Genomic DNA, 15,083 nt, shown 5'->3' with positions numbered 1-15,083 from the left:
CATGGATCATCGTTGGTGCAGAGAAAGAAAGACAGTGAAGAGGAGAACGAAGTGGGTGAGGGTGCGAGAAGTTGGTAACAATGACGAAGAGGTTTATCTGTCAGAGTTGGTGGTGTGGCGGCATAGGGTTGCTAAATTTGTGGAGGTTGGTGAAGGGGGAAAGGAAAATGGTGAGGGTGTGCGGTGGAGATGGAGATGATTGAGGGAGAGAGTATAAGTGGTCTCTCCGGCGACATGAGTGGTAGTGGAGTGGCTTTTTTTGGTGGATTTTGGCCATTTCATGGTGGAAATAGGGAGAAGATTTGTGGAGTCCCAAATTTTACTTTAAAGAAAAAATTAAATTTATTATTTTACCTTTTATTTTTTAATTTTGGTTATAATTGTAAAAACTAGTTAATAAAGATTATTATGACATATTATTTGTAATGGCCCAGCCAGCTAGTGATATTGTCCGCTCTTGGCGTAGGCTCGCACGACTTTAAAACGCGTCTATATTGGTAAGATTTGCTTACTTAAATACCCAACATCTCCCTTTTGTTTTATTGATGTGGGACTCTTGATCTTAAGATGGGGCATCCGTTACACCCCTTCTGTGGACTAAGCGTCCTTGTTGAGGTTTTCCCCACAATATATGAGATTTGCCTATACTCAGTACTAAGGTTCCCCTCCCCCGCCCCTTATCGGGATTTGTCTAAACTAAGTCAAACTTAGCCCACATCGACAAGGCTAACACATGAGTGACTCTAATACCATTTGTAATGGTTCGTCCCACTAGTGAGAAAAGTTTCGAGTGAATGGATACCCCGAAATAGAACGAGAAAAATTGAATTTGATTAATTCAACTTATAAAAGTTTGGAACAATTAGAAAATTACAAAAACGAAACGATTTAGTTTGAACATCAAAATGTGATTAATCTTATCCACTCTAGGCCTAGGCTCGCACAGCTTTAAAACACGTCACTAGTTGGTAAGACCTGCTTACATAAATACCCAACTTAAGATTAGAAGTCCCACATCTACAAAACACAGGAGAGATGTTGGGTATTTAAGTAAGAAGATCTTACCAACTAGTGACGCATTTTAAAGCCGTGTGGGCTTAGGCCCAGAGCAACAATATCACTAGTGGGCTGGGCCATTACAAATTGTAATAGAGTCACTCATGTGTCATTCTTGTCGAGTGATCTAGAGTTCAACCGAGTTTAAATAAACTCCAGTAAGGTGGAACAAACCTCAGTGTTGAGTATAGAAAAATCTCATATGGCGGGGCAAACCTCAGCGAGGATGCTGGTGTATGTGACGCCCCAACTTAAGATTAGAAATTTCACATCAGCAGAACACAAGAGAGATGTTAGGTATTTAAGTAAGCAGACTTTATCAACTAGTGACGTGTTTAAAGTTGTGCGGACCTAGGCCCAGAGCGGACAATATCACTAACGGGTTAGGTCGTTACATTATGAATTTATGTGAAATGAATTTTACATGTCATGTATTTAAGGGTGGATGAACTACATACACAGAGGCGGAGCTACAGTTATTTAGGCTCCTTAGCTATAGTTTGCATATTTATGGACTATAGCTATAACTTACTCGTTTGTATAATTTGCACCTCATTTGTGTAATTCGCGAGTACGTTTGTATAATTCACATGTATTTGTATAATTGAGTTATTTTTGTCCGTATTTGTATAAGTATATTTATGTTAGTAGACTTTTGTACTTATACATTTTGTATAAGTAAAATATAGAAATATAGAATTCGAATAACTATATACAATTACGGATTTATACAAATATGGGTACAATTGTAGATCTAAAATCGAATCTGATTTTTGGAGTAATACAAATTCCAAAATTATACAAATATGATAATTGATTTAATAAAACACACAAACCCAACGTATATAAACATATATATACACACAAATGATTGAAAATATACAAATAAGTAAATGTATACAAATGCTGAAATTGTACAAATAATAACTGGAACGTATACTACTAGTAATATATAAATACAAAAGAAGTAATTGTATATAATTGTTAAAATATACAAATAAGATCTAAAAAGGTCAAAATGCCGCAATAAATGTTGAAACGCTAAATCCATAGAATCGTATACAACATAATGTGAAATATATTGATAGAAATACAAATAAAAAAAATATACAAAATAAATTATACAAATATCACAATTTCTTCACCATCATCTTAGTCCATTAACCCAGTAACATCTTCTTTTTCTTCTTTAGATGTTTAAGAACATGTATAATTATTGCATTTTCATTAAGTCATTACAATACTTGGATCTAATTTCTTGTTGTTAGCAAGAGAATTTGCAAAATAGCAACGCATTCGAAGATAGACCTGAGTGGTAGCACATTGCCAACGATAAGAGTGGTATCCATATTGTTGCTCCCAATTGCACACACAAGTGTACGCGGTTGTCACCCCCCGAGTCTATACCCTAGACGTGGTCGGCACTCGAAGACCATTGTTGGCCCTAAGCGAACCCTTGGCCTAGCTACTTAACTCAGCGGAAGACTTAACTCAACACAATATAAGTTCATAAAACAACTTAAATGATAAAATCTGGCCAAAATAGCAACTTATGTCTCAAAATAGAATATGTGTAAATACATAGATGAAAGACTCGACTAGTGTTTGACTATCTATGAAGCCTTTATAATATTGAGATAGGTGTTGGGACAGACCCCACAACATCCTAATAAAGAAAACTAGGAAGACGAATAAAAGAGTCCTCCGAAATGCAAGGAGGCTCACCACTGCTTCTAGAGTGCTCTACTCGATCAACGGCGAGCTGGATGCTGATCCTGATTACCTGTGTCTGCATCATAATAAAATGCAGGCCAATTGGCATCAGTATATTGAATGTACAAGTATGCGAGTTGGAATGCTATACAACAACTTAAGCTTGAAAGGAGTAAGAAGGAACACTTACCTTGGCTCAGTACAACTCATGAATAACTGAACTCAATATAAAGCAATAAAACACATGCAATATATATATATATAAAGCTTGTAAAACAGTGTAAACAACTTAGTTCATTAAAGATAAAGCAATAACAAACTCAACTTTAGTTATATGTAAAAGTAATATAACTTTTGTGGGAGATTCTTTAACCGACAACCACCACTATGAGCCGCAGTGATAGTACAACGTTTTACCTCACGTTGCCCAAGGACCATCCTATACCTTTTCGTGATATATGACCTTACTTAACTTAGTGGATCAACTAGCTTAAGATCATCTAAAAAGTATGACCCATTAATCTCATGTTAGCCACATGGGTCTTATGGAGAGTTGAGTTAATATGAACTCGCATCCGCAATTCGGTGCTCAATACTACTCCCAAAATATACTTTAGCTCATATGTGTTTTAAACACATCTTTCTTTAGTTTGAAATAATTGCTCAAAGTTTATCCCAAAGGCTCTCTTGGAATCGATGTTCCCTTTACTGAAAACTAGCCCAAAGGCTCTTTTGGAAATCATAGTTCCTTTCTTGCTCAAATGTGAAAACATTTATAAACTTCTTTGGGAATACTTAGTCCCCTAATAACTTTTGAGAAATGAACTCAACTCTTTTCTCTTTACTTTACTTGAAACTTGAGCCTTAAAATGAAGTTTAAATGTTTAATAAAAAGACTCTTGAAAACTTTAAGAAACTTTGTTTTGACTTGTTTCTTAACTTCTAGACTTGACTCTTAACTTCTTTGACTTTGATCTTAACTTTCCTTGAATTGGACTAAGAATTCAAGGTTCATGATCGTATGTTTATAAATGATTCCATGATGTTTAGATGTACCTTAGAGTGTTGGAATAAACTATAAAACGTAGATTCATCGCTTGGAAACTAGTACGAAAAGATGGGGGAAGAATGGGGTGAACTGTTGTCCTTGATGCTCTGAGAGGCGTGGGGCGCCAAGCCCCAAACTTTAGAGAAGTCTGTGGGGAGCACTGGCTGGTGCGGCGTCCCAAGGCCAAAACTTCAGAGGCTGCTTTAGGGTGCGCTGGCTGGCACGACGCCCCAACCCCGTTACCCAGAAGTTCTCGATTTTTCTTCTCCGTTTTTCATCTCTAAACCCTCCAATCTTCCCTAGTTCTTTCCCCAAACACATAAGATCAATTGTACCCTCAATACAAAACCAATCTAACTCGAAAACAGCTCGGAAACATGAATCAAATCAACAAGAAACTTCAACAACACAACTAATTAAGAACTTAACGATGTCCTTCAAGAACTTCAGTTTTTAACATGTAAACAACCCAAAATCGCAGAATTGAAACAAGTTGATGTGTGGGTGAACTAACCCATCACTAAAAGATCTCACATACCTTAATAGGGATCGCCCCCGACGAATTCCACTCCAAAAGCTTGACGTTCTTGGCGAAATCTTGGCTTTTCTCCCTTTCTTTCTTCTTTTCTCTCTTCTCCAAGCCCTGAGCATATTTCTCAATTCTCCAAACTGACTAACTCAGGTTTTTACCCCAATAAATCCCTAAACACGAATTAGGAAATTAATTAGAGAAAAGACTACTTTGCCCTTCCCTAAATCCGGATTGGGACTTTCCTCGATCCAACAACCCAACTTCCGAAAGGCCTATCTCACTCATACAATGTTGAAATCGTGCTAACTCGGCGGCGTTGGAAAGATTTTCCCAAGGGCTTTCTATCCATATCAAGAACTACTCCTAACTCATCCTGATCTAGGAGTTATGGTCGTTTGAAAATGACCAAAACTCACTTTCTTAATTTAGACAAAAATTTCCACATGCTTTCCAAAATTGATTATTTTCAAATTTTAAACTCTTTCTAGTCGTTTCTAGGTGCGAGATGTTACAATATCTCCCTCTTAGGAACATTCGTCCTTGAATGAGCTTTATTTCACTAAGCTAAGGGTAGTAACATCAAGTTCAACACTTAACAAGCAAAAACAAGTAACAACATGCTTACTCACAATTTAGATAGTACTAAGAAGAGAATTAGTACCTTGATCTGAATTTTCTATAGATTCAAAGAGATGTGGATATCTCTTTTTCATATTCTCTTCAGCTTCCTAAGTAGCTTCTTCAACAAATTGGTTCCTCCAAAGGACTTTGACTGATGCGACCTCCTTTGTTCTCAACTTGTGAACTGGCGATCTAAAATCTGAACCGGAATCTCCTCGTAAGATAAGTTATCCTTAATCCCAACATTTTCAGTTTGTACTATCAATGAAGGATCTCTCATGCACTTCTTCAACATGGAGATGTGGAATACTGGATGCACCCCTTCTAACTGTTGTGGTAGCTCCAACTCATAAGCTACATTGCCAATCCTCTTGACTATGCGATAAGGTCCAATATACCGGGGACTAAATTTCCCCTTCTTACCGAACCTCATAATACCCTTCATAGGTGAAACCTTCAAATATATTCAATCATCTTCTTCAAACTCTAACGGCCTTCTCGTAACATCTGTGTAGGATTTTTGACGACTCTGTGCCGTTTTCAACCTCTCTTGAATCACCTTCACCTTTTCCATAGCTTGGTGAACTAAGTCTGGTCCTATCAACCTTGCTTCACCAACTTCAAACCATCTAATAGGAGATCTGCATCTTCTCCCATAAAGAGCTTCAAAAGGAGCCATTTGGATGCTAGTGTGAAAATTGTTGTTGTAAGCAAACTCTATAAAAGGCAGGTGATCATCCCAATTCCCCTTGAAATCAATCACACAGGCCCTCAACATATCGTCTAAGTTTTGTATGGTACGCTTTTCTTTTCCATCTATCTGAGGATGAAAGGTAGTACTTAAATTCACATTCGAACCCAAACCTTTCTGGAAAGATTTCCAGAACTGTGCAATAAATTGTGCACCTCTATCCGAAATAATGGAGACCAGAACTCCATGGAGTCTTACCACTTCTTGAATATATAGCTTAGCATAATCTTCTGCTGAATGGGTAGTCTTTACCGGCAAAAATGGGCTGATTTTGTCATTCTGTCGACAATCACCTAAATAGAATCATGTTGTTTGCGAGACCTTGGAAAACCTGTGATGAAATCAATATTAATCATCTCCCACTTCCATTCTGGAAGTTCTATATTCTGCGCCAAACCACCGGGCCTTTGGTGCTCGACTTTCACTTGTTGGCAATTTGGACACTTAGCGACAAATTCAGCAATGCCCTTCTTCATGCCATTCCACCAATAAACCTCCCTCAAGTCACGATACATCTTTGTGGAGCCCAGATGAATGGAATAACTGGAGCTATGAGCTTCCTCCATGATTCTCTCTTGGAGTCCATCCACCATAGGTACACACAGTCTACCTTGATATCTCAATACACCATCTCCCTCTTGTTCAAAAGCTAATAAGTTTTTCTTTTGAACATTTGCCTTCAATTCAAGCAAAATAGGGTCTTGGTCTTGCTTCTCTTTTAACTTCTGACATTAGTGATGATTCAACCCTGTTCGTCACCACTATTCCTCCTTCTGTGGAATCCATAAGTCTGACTCTCAGGCATGCAAGTCTGTGCACATCTTTGGCTAACTCCCTCTTCTCTTCCTCAACATGGGTGGTACTACCCATAGATAACTTGCTTAAAGCATCATCAACCACATTAGCTTTACATGGGTGGTAAAGAATACTCATGTCATAATCCTTAAGTAATTCCAATCACCTTCTCTATCTGAGATTGAGCTCTTTCTGAGTGAACACATATTGCAAGATCTTGTGATCAGTGAATATATCAACATGAACACTATACAAGTAGTGTCGCCAAATCTTCAAGGCGAAAACTACAACAACCAACTCTAAGTCATAGGTTGGATAATTCTTCTCATGAACATTCAACTGTCTGGAGGCATAAGCTATCACCTTGCCATTCTGCATTAACACACAACCCAAACCACCTCTGGATGCATCACAATACACCACAAAACCTTGAGTACCGTCTGGTAAGGTCAAAACTGGGGCAGTAGTCAACCTCTTTTTCAATTCCTGAAAGCTTTTCTCACAAGCTTCAGACCATTGAAATTTCATTGTCTTCTGAGTCAACTTGGTCATAGGAGACGAAATAGATGAGAAATCCTCAACAAATCTCCTATAATAGCCAGCCAAGCCCAAGAAACTCCTAATATCAATTGGAGATGTGGGTCTAGGCAAATTTTGCACTGCCTCAATTTTCTGAGTATCAACTCTAATACCATCACCGGAAATAATATGGCCCAAAAATGCCACAGACTCAAGCCAAAATTCACACTTGGAGAACTTGGCATACAACTCTCTATCCTTCAAGGTCTGGAGAACTATTCTGAGATGACTAGTATGATCTTCTTCGTTCCTTGAATAGATTAGTATGTCATCAATGAAAACGATAACTAACATATCTAAATAAGGTTTGAAGACTCTATTCATAAGATCCATGAACGTTGCTGGTGCATTGGTCAAACCAAAGGACATGATCAAGAACTCATAATGACCATATCTGGTCCTGAATGTTGTCTTTGGAATGTCGCATTTCCTAACTTTCAACTGATGGTAGCCTGATCTGAGGTCAATTTTTGAAAAACAGGTGGCACCCTGAAGTTGATCAAATAAATCATTTATCCTGCTGAACTACTACTCCACTCTATGACTGGGTCATTAGGAATCTGAAACTTAACAACTCGAGCACTGCAATCTGTGGAGGCATAATAGGCATGAAGCCAGTCCATACCTAGAATGACATCAAAATCTACCATGTCTATATCAACTAGATTAGCCATGGTGTCTTTGTGATTGATGGAACATGACAATCACGATAAACTCTTTCTGCTAGAATAGACTCCCCAACAGGTGTGGAAACATAGAAGGGTTCACAAAGTTTCTCAGGAAGAATCTCAAACTTATTTGCAACATAAGGAGTTACAAAAGACAAACTTGATCCTGGGTCTAGCAAAGCATAAACATCAAAAGTTAAGACTTTGATCATACCAGTGACAACATCTGGAGAGTTCTCTTGCTCATGGCGACAAGTGATTGCATAGAGGCGGTTTGCTCCTCTGCCAGTACCAGAAGTGGCTCCTCTAGGTGCCACCCTGTCTGGTGGCGCAACTAATGAAGATTGGGCTTTATTGCTCGGATTTTCACTACCTTGCATGTTCTTAGGGCACTCCTTCATGAAGTGGCCCTCTTGTCCACACTTAAAACAACCTATCTAGACATCACGACATTTACCTGGGTGGGTTATACCACACCTAACACATGCATGAGTCAAACTACCTCTTTGTGCCATACTACCTCGGGACTGTGCTGATCTAGCCCTGAAGTCTTGTGAATTCTGGCCATTATAGTCATCTTTGTTTCTGGGTGCAGGTGCGCTAGCAGATGATGGTGCTGGCTCCTTTTGCTTTTGAAAGGATGAACGATTCACACTACCCTTCTGCTGCCCAGACTCATTCCCAGTATTAGCTTTCTTGCTTCTATACTCTTCAGTGTCCCTCAACTTCTCCTCTCCAACCTGCTACACATAAACAATCAGCCTTGAGGTGTCCATGTCACCTATCAACATCGTAGCCTTCCCCTCTTTGCTCGATAAACGACCTAAACCAGCAACAAACAAGCTCATTTTGCTCTTCATGTCCTTAATAATTTCAGGAGCATAGCGGGACATCTGGGTGAACTTCAACCCATACTCATGCACACTCAAGGAATCCTGTTTCAGTGTAAGAAATTCTCGTACCTTAGCCTCCTTCAATTATCGGGGAAAGAAACGCCCCAAGAAGGCTTCTTCGAAACAAGCCCAACTAGCAGGTGGTGCATTCTCAGGTCTACCCCACCTTCCATTGATCGAACCATGTTCTAGCAACATCCTTCAGTTGATATGCAGCTGGTTCAACCCTTCCAGCGTCAACAACATGCATCACTTCAAAAACCTTCTTCAATTCCTCAACAAAATTTTCTGGATCCTTAGTAGTGACCGAACCAGTGAAACTTAGAGGATTCATTCTCAAGAATTCACGAATCCTCAAAGTGTCAGCCTCATCTTGCCTTGGTCCTCTTGGCTGCCCAACCTGGTTAGTCACAGCTTGGCACAACATCCGGATAGCCTCACAGAATTTGGCATTAGTGACCTCGCCTTGAGGTTGCACGTTTGGTGCATTACGTACCCCTTGCTCTTGTGGTTCAACATTTCTCCTAGCTGGAGGACCTCGTACTGCTCTTCGTGGAGGCATGGTAATCTGAAACACGCACAAGCACGAATTAGAGGGAAACTTTTAAAGATAAACTCTAACGCACGAGATGGATATGAAGGAAGTAAAAATTTTCCTAAATGTTGCAGCCTCCTAATTATATATGTGGCGCACTTCACACCGATAACTAGGACTTTACATACACGACTTCATAAACTCCCTAGGACTCTTGAACTATGTGCTCTAATACCAAGTTTGTCACTCCCCGAGTCTATACCCTGGACGTGGCCGACACTCAGAAACCATTTCTGGCCTTAAGCGAACCCTTGGCCTGGCTACTTAACTCAACACAATATAAGTTCATAAAACAACTTAAATGATAAAATCTGGCCAAAATGGCAACTTATGTCTCAAAATAAAATATATGTAAATACATAGATGAGAGACTCGACTACTGTCTGACTGTCTATAAAGCCTTTATAATACTGGGATGAAAGTTGGGACAGACCCCACAACATCCTAATAAAGAAAACTAGGAAAGCGAATAAAAGAGTCCTCCGGAATGCAAGGAGGCTCACCACTGACTCTAGAGTGCTCGACTAGATCAACGGCGCGCTGGATGCTGATCCTGATTACTTGCGTCTGCATCATAATAAGATGCAGGCCAACTAGAATCAGTACATTGAATGTACGAGTATGCGATTTGGAATGCTAAACAACAACTAAAGCTTGAAAGGAGTAAGAAGGAACACTTACCTTGGATCTGTACAACTAATGAATAACTGAAGTCAATATCAAGCAATAAGACACATGCAATATATATATATATATATATATATATATATATATATATATATATAAAGCTTGTAAAACAGTGTAAACAACTTAGTTCATTAAAGATAAAGCAATAACAAACTCAACTTTAGTTATATGTAAAAGTAATATAACTTTTGTGGGAGATTCTTTAACCGACAACCACCACTATGAACCTTAGTGATGGTACAACATTTTACCTCACGTTGCCCAAGGATCATCCTATACCTTGCCATGATATACGACCTTACTTAACTTAGTGGATCCACTAGCTTAAGATCATCTTAAAAGTATGACCCGTTAAATCTCATGTTGGCCACATGGTTCTTATGGAGAGTTGAGTTAATATGAACTCGCATCCGCAATTCGGTGCTCAATACTACTCCCAAAATATACTTTAGCTTATATGTGTTTTAAACACCTCTTTCTTTAGTTTGAGATAATTGATCAAAGTTTAGCTCAAAGGCTCTCTTGGAATCGATGTTCCCTTTACTGAAAACTAGCCCAAAGGCTCTTTTGGAAATCATAGTTCCTTTCTTGCTCAAATGTGAAAACATTTATAAACTTCTTTGGGAATACTTAGTCCCCTAATAACTTTTGAGAAATGAACTCAACTATTTACTCTTTACTTTACTTGAAACTTGAGTCTTAAAGAAGTTTAAACGTTTAATAAAGACTCTTGAGAACTTTAAGAAACGTTGCTTTGACTTGCTTCTTAACTTCTAGACTTGACTCTTAACTTCTTTGACTTTGATCATAACTTTCCTTGAATTGGACTATGGATTCAAGGTTCATGATCGTATGTTTATAAATGATTCCATGATGTTTAGATGTACCTTAGAGTGTTGGAATCAACTACAAAACATATGTACATCGCTTGGAAACTAGTACGAAAAGATGGGGGAAGAATGGGGTGAATTGGCGTCCTTGGCGCTCTGAGAGGCGTGGGGCGCCAGGCCCCAAACTTCAAAGAAGTCTATGGGGCGCGCTGGCTAGCGCGGCGCCCCAAGGCCAAAACTTCAGAGGCTGCTTTGGGGCACACTGGCTGGCACGGCGCCCCAACCCTGTTACCCAGGAGTTCTCGAGTTTTCTTCTCCGATTTTTATCTCTAAACCCTCCAATCTTCCCTAGGTCTTTCCCCAAACACTTAGGATAAATTATACCCTCAATACACAACCAATCTAACTCGAAAAACAACCCGGAAACATGAATCAAATCAACAAGAAACTTCAACAACACAACCAATCAAGAACTTAACGATGTCCTTCAAGAACTTCACTTTTTAACATGTAAACAACCCAAAATCGCTGAATTGAAACAAGTTGGTGTGTGGGTGAACTAACCCATCACTAAAAGATCTCACATACCTTAATAGGGATCGCTCCCGACGAATTCCACTCCAAAAGCTTGACGTTCTTGGCGAAATCTTGGCTTTTCTCCCTTTCTTTCTTCTTTTCTCTCTTCTCCAAGCCCTAAGCGTATTTCTCAATTCTCAAAACTGACTAAGTCAAGTTTTTACCCCAATAAATCCCTAAAAACGAATTAGGAAATTAATTAGAGAAAAGACTACTTTGCCCTTCCCCAAATCCGGATTGGGACTTTCCTCGATCCAATAACCCAACCTCCGGAAGGCATATCTCACTCATACAATGTCGAAATCGTGCTAACTCGGCGGCGTTGGAAAGATTTTCCCAAGGGCTTTCTAGCCATATCAAGAACTACTCCTAACTCATCCTGATCTAGGAGTTATGGTCGCTTGAAAATGCCCAAAACTCACTTTCTTAACTTAGACAAAAATTTCCACATGCTTTCCAAAAATGATTATTTTCAGATTTTAAACTCTTTCTAGTCGTTTCTAGGTGTGAGATGTTACAGCGGTCGCGCAAGTAATATAGTGGCTCTTTAAAGAACCAAATTATCAAACCCAAAGGACTTGTCAATTAACTATTTTTATTAAATTATACTGATGTAATTATTTATTTAAGAGAGCCAAAAGAGAAGAATGCAAGAACAAAATAATAAAATTACTTACAATAGTTGGAAAATTCCAGGGCTGCAACATGTATTGGATTTCATGTATCATATTTTTGGCTTAGAACTAATTTTAGTTGTCAAGTTACCGATTTATAGGGTTGATGATATGATCCGGGTTATACGCCTCTCGTCGCCTACCCCAGTTAGCTATCTAACTACATCATTGAGCGGGGATAAATAGACTAACTGACGAGCATTTATATTTCATCCTATTTCGTAACCAAGCAAGGTGTTCGTCTGGGCGTCACTCCTGAACACTAATCACCTCAATTTAATGGGTGAACCAAGCTCTCTATATTATTTGGTCTATCTAACCTCTCCTCTCCCGATTTTAAGATTAGACAATATATTTATCTCATGGTGATCAAACACAAAATACTAAAACAAGAATATAGAAGTAACTTAAAATGACAACCAAGAATTAATTCAAAAACCCTAACTAATCAATATTGAATCTGTAGTTACAGCCCCAGAACAAGAGCTTTAGCTACTAATGTCTAAGAAAACAAGAAGAAGAAAAGGACCCTAAAAAGTATTGACGACTTTCTCTTCAAAAGTGCCTCCTCCTTACTCTATATTGGTTGTCCAATAATTATTTCTATGGATTATTTATAGATGTAGAAAACCCTAAATAAAATAACTGGGACCAAAACAAACAAGGAAACCAAAATCAAAACTGAGTTGGAATTGTTATACGTGTTCTGTCCGCCGCCTTCAAGATTGTGCACAGCTCCTCAATTGGCCACTGCCTTCACTACGTGGCTGGCAACAATATTCTCCTTTCAAGTTTCCAATTGAATGTGCACTTTGGAGCATATAATTTTATATATTATTATATTCAATTTAATCCATTAAACTGTCTGCTTGATTTCTTTTTATAATCTTTAATCTTTAATTCGTTTTAGCTCCAAACTTCTTTAACTTTACGTCAATTTACTCCTACAAATAAAATACACTATTTAGCACAATCCATAAAATTAATGCTCAAAAAGGATAGATATAAATAATAAATGTGAGGCAAATAATGATTAAAAATCTATATATTTGGCCTCACATCACATACAATAAACGAACTAGCCTCAAGCCTTAAACACCACACTTCCTTGCACTACTTTTTTTTCCCGCAAATTTACTACTAGACAGTGTCTAGTGGCCTTTTATTAAACATAAAAAATATCAATAAGGATAAGTGAAAGCAAGGGGGGTTAGGCCTTACCTTACTAATCCTAATGAAGTACCTAACGTCTACTACCTAACAAGCATGAAGAAAATAAGAGCTAGAGAGAACTAAGTATTTTCTGATCACTACAGAGTTTGTAATACACTCCATGATGATATTACAAATGAGGATGCTTAAATATTGTAACAATATGCCAACCAAGAAGAAAGTTGAGTTATCAACCTCAAACTTTCTATTACAAACACATGAATTAAAAAAAATTGATTGCCCATCAAAAGTAACTTAAAGTATTTTTCTCTTGTCTTCTTCTTCAAACCTATCCAACAACACTTGATAGTTCATACTTTCTTTATGGATTTATTGGATCTTGTTGAACCTATTGACACTGTCAAATGGTTTTGTTTTGCCTGTCACATCGATAGGTGCCTTGGAAAAGACTCCTGAGTCATTTTACCATCCCAACTATGTTGCCTTTCATGTGTCTTCTTTTTGCTTTTGTTGCTTCCACTTCTTTGTTGCCTAGGTGATACATCTCCTTCCCTAGACACTCTATCAAAGCATATGTCCAACATATCTTCCTCATCTTCATCAAGAGAATCCTTTCCCAAATCAAGCGTATTGTCTTCCTCATCTTCATCAAGAGAATCCTCGCCCAAATCAATTGTATTTGACACTATGGCCCTTGACTCATTCTTCTTTGCAATCACACATTTAGGCACAAATACGGGAGCTTCTGGACTTAATTTGCTATTCAAAGTAGGTGGTGAAACCTGCTTTTATTGGATCAAATCGTTGTCATTCTCTGTTAACTTTACTTGCTTTCCAGTAGTCTTCGATAAAGCATCAAAGCTATTCGAAAATAATAGGTCTCTTGAGGCATTACTAATATCTTGTCTCTTCTCACTGTCATGAAAATTTCCAATCGCACCCTTTTCACTACATGGAGAATTATTTTGACTAGTCGGAGAAAGTCTCTGATTACTAGTTGAATTTTTGTGTGCAACCAGTGTCCAATTTTTAGTTGCATTCTTGGTTTCAACTTGCAAAACATGTTGCCCATAATTTTCGGCATCTTCAACATCAGATGTATCCATTAGTTTGTGTCCTGAATCCATTATTTTTTGGCCTGAACCAACTCACGGCGCATCAACCCCAACTCTTGGCGTTCCCCCTTTGTTATCGGTAGTTGTTTGAACACCAATATTACTTGTAACAACATCCATTGAGTGTGGACGATTTTGCTCAAAAGTGACAACAACCAATTGTAGATCTAAAGATGTAGCTTTACTTTGATCGACATCTACAATCTTTCTTTTTTCATTTAGTATTTATCTCGCATCACCTTGATACTTTTCACTATCGATAGTACCTTTTGAAGCAACTTCAATGGTATCATCAATTTGTTTGTTATTTTGATTTCTTTTCGAGATCAAATGACAACTATCTTCATGATGACCTTGGTGCTTACAATAATTGCAATACAAAGGTAGATTATCATATACTCCTGAAAAACCTCGATCAACTTACCAGATTTTCCATCCACAAACTGCAATCTTATACGATTTGGAAGTTTTTCCATTAGATCAAGTATAACCTTGACCCTAGTTGTGCTAGGTCTTGACTTGATTTGAGTAGCTTTATCTATAGCTATTGGTTTCCCAATTGCCGATGCTAGACAATAGAGACTTCTTTGCAAAAAAAATCTGGAGATAAGTTCGGTAAAGAAATCCAAACCACAGTTAACATCGTTTCCTCCTTAGGATTATATCCAATGGACCATGGAAAAACCCTACATTTGTGCTCCTCTCTATTGTAAAGAAGATAATTAACTGAGCGAGATAAATGTAGTACATAATCTTCATACTGATCAAATCTTAACA

General features: G+C 38.1%; 1 pseudogene; it reads right to left on the bottom strand.

Annotated features, from left to right (window-relative positions):
- Nucleotides 1–8,200: 8,200 nt before the first annotated feature.
- On the bottom strand, nt 8,201–14,782 carry LOC125808492 (uncharacterized; annotated as a pseudogene).
- Between the last annotated feature and the right edge of the window lie 301 nt (nt 14,783–15,083).

This window comes from Solanum verrucosum, unplaced genomic scaffold (assembly GCF_900185275.1).
Source record: "Solanum verrucosum unplaced genomic scaffold, falcon-dt-bn FXZP01000112.1, whole genome shotgun sequence".
Lineage (NCBI taxonomy): Eukaryota > Viridiplantae > Streptophyta > Magnoliopsida > Solanales > Solanaceae > Solanum > Solanum verrucosum.
Note: the sequence above shows the minus strand (reverse complement) of the source record. Positions and strands in the feature narration are given on the sequence as shown.